The following is an 8,973-nucleotide window of genomic DNA, read 5'->3' as shown; positions in this document are numbered from 1 at the left end:
CATGTCGTGATTATATATACTTTCAAACTTTTTTTCGTGTTTAATTTTATTTTTAGCCCACCAATGTTTTTTACGAACTGTATTGTTTTCCTTTGCTAAATTGTTTCCAAACCCTTATATTTTTTTACTTCGACGTTTGAGCCACTCATTTAAAACTTTCTTGAATTTTATGTTTGATTTTCTTTAAAGCTCCCTTAATTTTTTCTTAAATGTTCTTTCATTTACTCACTTTACTCACCTTCCTTCAAACTCTTTTAAATGATTATTTTGTTATGTCATTTTCTTTATATCATACGATTCCTTACGACGATTCATGTTAGCCGACCCCAAATCACTTTGGGACTAAGGCTTTGTTGTTGTTGTTGTTATTGTGGAAATGACGAACTGCAATTTGCTTTAATGTGGGAATTCTGATTGCATTTTGGTGAAGTTAGGCAAAAGGCAAAGTGCAAAGAGTATGACAAGAGCATTTACCTAACTAATATTTTATGTTTTATATTTGAAAATAGATTTTTGATGTTTGGTGTTTGTAAAATTTATATAGATATGAGGTATTTGCTTAATTTGGTAGATCTGAGGTATTTGCTTTTATTAAATGTCATGTTCTGATTGATCTAATGATGTACATTTAGTGTTGCTCTTTTGATAATTTGAGCAAAGGATGATTATGGTTTTGAGATGGAGGAATGATAGACTCAACTATTGGGTCTCGGAATTCCCCTTCAGCTGAATAGCTGATCAATTACAGGTGAGCGCTGTATCATTTCTATCATGAATTACGATTAAATGACTGAGCTCTCTCTGCTCCAAAATTACTTGCTATGAAAAGGAGTTGTCAATATTACATAATTTACTGATACATTTCATGAGCATTATAGAAATGGCCAGTTTGGATAATTTTTTAACCCTATTTAATCAATGGAATTTGGTTACTATGTACTATAAAAGCTTGCTAACATATACTTCGTATGAAGTAGGTATGTGCAAAATAAATGTTTCAATTAAATTTGGTGCTTAGTTTTGGTTGTAGTATTACAGGGATATGACTAAAAAGTTTGTTTTACTTTCATTTTCTGGGGTAGTGTAAAACATTCTTGCTAAAATTCAGAAGAATGAACTTTTTTGTTCTTGGAATACACTCCGAATAATTAAACAAGATAAAGTTGGTAGTGATTATAATAAAATAATTAGAACTCAATGTTTGTAGTATATCTTCATGCGGCTCATGTATTCTTATTGTCAATTTAAATATATTTGAGGTTCTAGTTTATGGAAATTTGAAATTTTAAAGCTACTTTTTTTTTTACCTTCTATTGGAACTACAGGATGGCCACATTATGCATGTTTGGCTGCTGCATCTGGGCAGATGACATGGCAGCTTTATACTGTTGACTTGTAAAATCATGTTGATTGTATAGAAAGTATGTTCTTATCCCTTAATGGCAGATTTTACTATATTACACTCCTAGTTGAATTGGTAATGATGTCCTAGGTATGTGTCAAACAAAGTTTCAAATGCAGTTTTAATTTGCAAAGAACCAGGGAAGTAGTAATTGTGTCAAACAAAGTTTCAAATTCAGGAGATGCATGATTAGATCAAAGAACTTTGTGGTAATTTGTGGACCTTTTTAAACGGAAGTTTATGCGAGAGATAACTTTGCCATACATGTGGCGTAGAATTATACTCTAATAATAAAGATGTACTTTAAAATACATAGATTAAAAAGTAATTATAAATTATGTATTAGGAACTAAAAGTGGGAGTCATTTCACATCCTATTTTTCTCACAATACTTTACTAAGCATTTTTTTCTTTTTTCATGTATATATATGTGTACTTTCTATATGTGCAGCACTCATTTAATCATCTTTCACACCCTAATTATTATTCTCAAAAACCTTTTTTGCAATGGCTCCTTCCCAACTTCGCCCTTCTCATCGTTTTCTAAAATGCCAGATTGGGCTTCAATGGCTAAAGATGTGTTTTTCTTATCCTAAGCCATCTGTTTATGCTGTCTAACATAGTTTCCTTTGGTTGTGTATGCAACAGCTGGCATTCCCTGGCCAAAACACAAATTCAAAACACTTACCATAAGTCCAAATATGTTAATACTCACCACATGCCATACTTGGACTAATGTTGAGTGTTTTGAATTTGTGTTTAGCAATGGAATGCCAGCTAGTGCAAACACAACTAAAGGGAACTATGTCAGACAGCAAAAACAAATGCTTAGGATAAGGAAAAACATATCTTAAACCATAGTAGCTCAATCTGGCATTTCAAAAGACGATGAGAAGGTAGGGATGAACAAAAGTATCTGAAAATCCGATCCGCATCCGATCCGAAGTTGATTTCGAATCGGAAAATACGGATATCGGATACCTATCTAGATATCAAAATTTTAGATTTTGGATATCCGATATCCGAAAGAAGAAAAAAATGTCATTTAGATTCCCTAATATTTCCTCTTGTAGCCTCTTTTCTCTCTCTCTCTCTAACTTTCTCTCTCCTCAAGTCCTCATCCCACCATCTCAGTCATCTCCAACGCGGCAACGCCTCACCACTTCACAATCACTGGCCTTTTTCCATTCACCACCAAAAATTCCCATAAACCACCACACTTCACAATTTACCAACGACCCCATCGCTTCACTATCTTAGATAGAATACATGGCGAAGTAGTGGTTTCTCACTTAAGCATTGATTGTAATCTTAAATTCACACTTTTTTGGCTAATTTTTATTAAATTTCTTATTTTTGAATCTTAATTTTTTTTTTTTTTTTTTTTTTTGTATTTACTGGATTATGTATATACGAGAGCTATTTAAGGATTTCATAGTGATATACATATATATTTTTCCTCTGTCCCTTAATACAAAGTCTCTTTCTCTTTATTATGTGAGTATAAATGCTCGAAAGAGGCTTTGTATTAAGGGATGGAGGGAGTATGATTTAGCTTTTTCAGAAATATGTTGTTATGATTGAAAAAAAAATATATATCTCCCTTTGTAAATGTTAAGGTAGACACAATCAGCCTTTCTCATTTTCCTCGCTCTCTACTCTTTTAATTAAGTTGCTAGGTATTTCTTTGGCCATCTAAGGAGGGAGCGTGAGGTGAGGGTGGAGTTTCTATCCATTGGAGATGGCCGATTGGGAAGTAGTTTGTCTTAATTTTCTCAATTTGAAATAAAATGAGATATAGTTTAGTTATCATGGAACCAAAATTGTTATTTTAGTAACAAATCCCTACAATCCATGCCAGAGATAAAGATTACATCTTTGCAAATGACATCAAATATACAAGTGTATGACAACACAAAATATAGCTAGACAAGAAAAGTATATGACAGCAGCAAGCAAGGAGAAATAGATAAAATTAACCCCTAATTCTTAAACTAACAGCAAATTAGAGAAAATTAGCCTAAATTTGAAAAGAAACAAGGGAGCTTACTTGGTGAATTGCAGATGCAATTGCTAAGAATGCTTATAGTTTGAAGACGCTCTTCATCAGTTTCATCATCAGCATCTTCTTCACCATCTGACATGGAAGGAACAGCTAATTCCATACTTAAAACTGAACAATGAATACAAATATTAATTCATAAATCAGTTACTTTGATAGCAAAATAGCAAGAGCATTAAATAGAACAACAACCAAGTTTTCTCATCTACTCCACCGAGGTGGGACTCCAATAAGAGTTAATTTTGTTAGGCAATCGTAGCAAGATACCGATAATGAGCCTTCACTATCGATGTGGGACAAAAAAAAACCTTGCTTCTTAGGTGAAAGCAATCACAATGCTTATCACTTGACAAACTCATCAAAGATTGTGATACAACCTGAAACTTTGTTTTCAATAGGCCAGGCTCTTCCCCATCATTAAGGCCCTGCCATTTGGGCATAAGTTCCCCATAAGAAAGGCACCGTTTTCATTTTGTTTTGGGGGCATTCAATAGAAGTGGCATGAATTATGCATTTTAAAGATTTGCAAATCTTATTCATCTGAAAATGAAGATTTAGGTTGCTGATGCTTCTTTAGTATGCTCCATCTAGTTTTCTTTCTAGGCTATGTTTAGTCCACCATGACTGATGCAATCTGAAATGATCTAATTTTCCGATTTGATTAAACTCTAACCTTTTGTACACTAATCCTTTAGGGGGGGGGGGGAACAAAGAAGATATTAGATTTGTATTAATGTGTACTTTTGAAACTTTTAATTTCCACAATTATATATTTATGGAATTAAATATGCTTAGGGTTAAGCAAACGCAAATAAAAGGAGCTAATTGGTGTGGTTGAATCAAGAAAATGTATTTGCCTGAACCGGACATAGTCCAAAAAGAAACAAAATAGATAAAAAAAAAAAAAAAAAAAAAACAAAATGGTTAGTCTGCTGTTCCTAAGCATTATACTGATTAGTCATGAAAAATGCATCAGAATTATATGCATTTACAAAATTTTACATTATGAGCTGTGACACAAGATTAGGAAGTTGAAGAACCATAAGGAGCTCCCTCTTCTGCCATCTACTTAAATCATATAAATCGAGTTTAAAAGACTATGATTGTGCATGAGGGCTATACTATATTTTACCCAGGAGCTGACTGGTCTAGTCGAAATAAGCAAGTGCAACTCGATATGGATGGACTTTGGAGCTTTGATATAGATTTAGAAGTATGACATACAACAGCAAAAATATACACTTCAAGCAGACAGGAAATAGAGATATGCTCAAAAATTTCTATTTTAATTTTAAATTTTTAAATTTATATTAGGAAATTTTGATTTTTACCACCTTAAAATAATGACTTTATTGAATTTACCACCTCCATAAAAAAAAGATTTACTTTACCACCTCATAAAAAAATTAAACATCAGTTTTCCCACCTCCACCCTGACTCCGGTGACGGAAACTGCCAGTGGGGCCCACTAACTGCCACTTCCCTCCAATTTATTTCATTTAAACACGATTTACCTCTCTCTCCTCCTTTTCTCACCTTCCATAATCAATTTCTCACCGAATTTCTCACCTCCTCATCAATTTCGTCTCTCTCTTCTTTGATTTTTGCTGTTTCTCACTGTAACACCTTCTCTCTCCTTTGATTTTTCTCTTTCTCTCTGTAAAAATTGAAACCCTAAACTAGTTTGGGTGGTTGAAATCGCGCTGGAGCCACAAAATTGCTACACATCATCTTTGCTTGTCATCTTCATCAGGTGGAGGGAAATTAATTGTATTTCAACACCAATCACCATTATCTAACCCTAATTTCAGTAACCAATTATGAAATAAAAAAACCCCTAATTAATTTAATGTTGCATGAACCCTAATTTTTTAAATCAAATTGGGGTTGAAAATTGGGGTTGAATTGATATAACAAAGCGTTTTATTTCAATTACTCTAAGCAAATGCATCAAAATCGCACAAATATTTGCAAAAAATTACAACAGAATTAACACAAATTGCTTACCTGATTGATGTTTGATGTCGAAGAGTTCAACTGATTGCTTCACAATTTGATGGTTTAGGATTGTTAAGGTTGCCCAAAAATACTGATTTGTGAAGAAAATCGCAAAAAAAATACCCCAAATTTGAAGAATTTGGTGTAGAAATGAAGACCTAGGTTTAAATAGAAGAGAAATCGAGAGAAATTGGGGATAAATTCAAAAAGTAGTCGTTATGGTGGGTCCCCATGCGTTTTCCGTCACCTGAGCTCAGACGAGGTGGGAAAACTGATGTTTAATTTTTTTATGAGGTGGTAAAGTAAATCTTTTTTTTTTGGAGGTGGTAAATTCGACAAAGTCGTTATTGGAAGGTGGTAAAAATCAAATTATCCTTTATATTATATTAAAAAAAAGTAGCAATGTTTTCAGAAAGATAGTAAGCACATCAGACGAAGTCATACTTGTTCATATCGCAATTGTATTAAAGGGAAAAATATATTTCCCTGGGAGCATAATTGTATTAAGGGGAAAAATACATGTCCCCGAGAGCATTTAGTTACACAAATAAATGAACTAATTAACTAAAACAAATGCGGTATATCAGATAGGTGAATTTCAGGGTAAATAACTATTACTTTCACAGGGGTTGTCACCAAAGCACCTTAAGAAGATATATTAGACCACAAACAACCCAATTACCATACCTAAAGAGACTTCTCATCACAAACTCGCCCTCCAAAATAACCTTCGCCTATTCTGGTAGCATTTATGGATGATAATTTCTTTTGTTTTTCCATATCGTTTCAAATCATCCCAATATCCCACCATTACTACTATGTGCTACTCTTATCATACATTTTATATACCCATTGAATTGAATTTTCTTGCATCAATAATTGAGCATCTAGAGGATTTAACCTTTGCAGCTTGGAGCTAAGATTCAATCACTAAAATAACCACCAAATCATCCGCCTTTACAATCCTTTTTCAGCCAACACATTAGCAACCCAAATTGTCTCAATTATTAAATTAAATTCCATTTTCTTAGTTTCATACTAACATTAAAGTATTTGATAAAAAATTCCACTATCATAGTTCCATCTTAACATTAAAGCGTTCTTCAACACATTAGCAACAAAATTGACTCAATTATCAAAATTCCATTTTTCATAGTTTCATCCTAACACTAAAGTGTTTTACAACACATTAGCTACCTAATTATACTCAATAATCAAATTTATTTTCACATTTTTCGAAAAAAATAAATCATTTTCATAGTTTCATCCTAACATTAAAGGGTTCTGCAACACATTAACAACAAAATTTGACTCAATTATCAAAATAAATTCTTCTCCTATAGGAATATGAAGAGCAAATTTCTAGCATGGAAATTTCTCGCTAAAAATAATTCAGTGATAAGAACTAATAGCTCAATAATCCACCTAAGAATAACCCTAAATTGACTATAATGACAGTTAAAAAATATCCGATTATTAAGAAAAACAGATCTTACCTCGGAAGCTTCATCAATGGAGGAAAGAAAGCTCACAATTAAGCTTCAATGGAGGAAAAAGGGGTGCACCGTGAAATAGCTCCAAAATCGTTTGATTTACTTTGTGCTCGATTTCCTCATTCTCCTTAAAACGGAACCATTTTTTCTTCGCTTGTCTCTTTAATTAACTTTACTTGTTCTTTAATCTCATTAACTCCGAATACGAACGAGTTCCTAATTTTCTTCTCTCATAGATAATTCATTTCAATTGATTAGTAAATGAAAACAAGCCCTTATCTTAAGAAATTACTTGTTAATAAGAAAATTTAGCGTCTACATCAAGTTTAATGTTTATGTAGTCTACAATTTGACAGCCTATAGCTGCAATACTAAGTATTAAGAGGTGGTAAACGGGTAGTTCGGATTGGGTACATGTTGAGTCATTTCTGGCCGAGTCAAGTTTAGGTCAATAAAAAATCAAGTCGGGTCATTGCAAGTTTCAAGTCAATAGATAATTGAGTCGGGGGTAGGTTGTTTTGGTTCGGGTTAGTTGGGGCTAGGTCAATTCAAGTCGAGTTAATATATGGGTCATAATATTGGGTCAAACTCGGATCGGGTTATGTTCGTGTCCTTCAATTTCGTCACACTATTTTGAGTGAAACTCAAGTCGGTAAATGGTTGGAGAACTTTATCCGTCTAGCTACTAGTCTAATAGAGTTATGAACTTACGACTTATAAGTGCTAAATAATAGTTATAACATGATTCGTTTGATTTAAACATAAAAAATTATAACCTCATTCTAGTTTGTCAAGGTAGGAAACAAACAAATTAGTATAGTGTTAATATCATCAAAATTACATTAACATTATATATCAATATAGTGTTCTATAATATTTCTATGTGGGATTGCTCCAACACATTGTTAGAAGACTATATAATGAGTTATAAAAATTTAGAGGTGGCAATGGATCTTTGATCCTGTAAAAAAAAAAGGATTTGGATCCCTAATTTCTGAATCCCACATATTCAAATTCAAATCCAAATTCGTTTTATGTATCGGAACTGGAGTTGGATCTTGTGTTTAAGATTCGAACTCAACCCGTGGATTCGTTTTTCTTATTTGATTACGATACTCGTATTATTTAAGATTTATTTATAAATTAATTTGACTTCCTCCGTATATAAACATATGGATAAGTATTTCTAGTATTATATACTTTGTTTATCTCATATTTTTTATTTGCTTCACTTTGCAAATTGCGAACTCTTAGGAAATATTTGGAGATGAGAGAAATAGAGAGAATAAAATAAATGGACACATGTGATAGGAGAGTGGAGAGATATTATCAATTAAAAAGGAAAGTATTGTAACTGATTTAAAACTTTCGTTTAAGAAAAGTGATGCAACTAAAAAGAAACGGAAAAAGTATGTAGTATTTGATTGTTACTTTTGAAAAATAATGTTTACTTTTAAGCATGTAGATATATTAGGAGAACTTAAAAAAAATAATATTAACAAAAAAAAAATTAAAATAATAATTCTTATGTTTTTTTATTAGTTAACACAATTCATTTAGGCACGTTTGTCAACGCAATTTTTAAATGTAATTGTGCTTAGTTACCTATTAACAAAAAAAAATGAAATTTTGATACATGGAAAATAGACATTGAGATGAACCTAACAAAATCTTACATTACTATATAAACCAGATTATGTGAATAACAAAGTCAAAATTTAGCAAGAAATCACAAACCGAAATTACAGTAGATTAGGTGAATAGCGACAAAGTCAAATGTGTTAACTAAATAAACAGGGGTAGTAAGTTTCTAAAAGATACTTGGAAAATAGGCCGTGTTTGCTAAACAACTTATTTGAGCAAAATTAGCTTATTGACTATTAAATAAGCTAATTTAAGGTGTTTTATGAGAAGCTTATTTGAAGAGCTTATTCTACTATAAGCTCTTTTTGAAAATGCTCCTTTTAAGAGCTTTTTCAATTAGCTTATTCATTAATTTATGGTGAAATGACACCTAT

The sequence above is a fragment of the Chenopodium album genome, chromosome 5 (assembly GCF_948465745.1).
Source record: "Chenopodium album chromosome 5, dcCheAlbu1.1, whole genome shotgun sequence".
NCBI classification, from domain to species: domain Eukaryota; kingdom Viridiplantae; phylum Streptophyta; class Magnoliopsida; order Caryophyllales; family Amaranthaceae; genus Chenopodium; species Chenopodium album.
Note: the sequence above shows the minus strand (reverse complement) of the source record.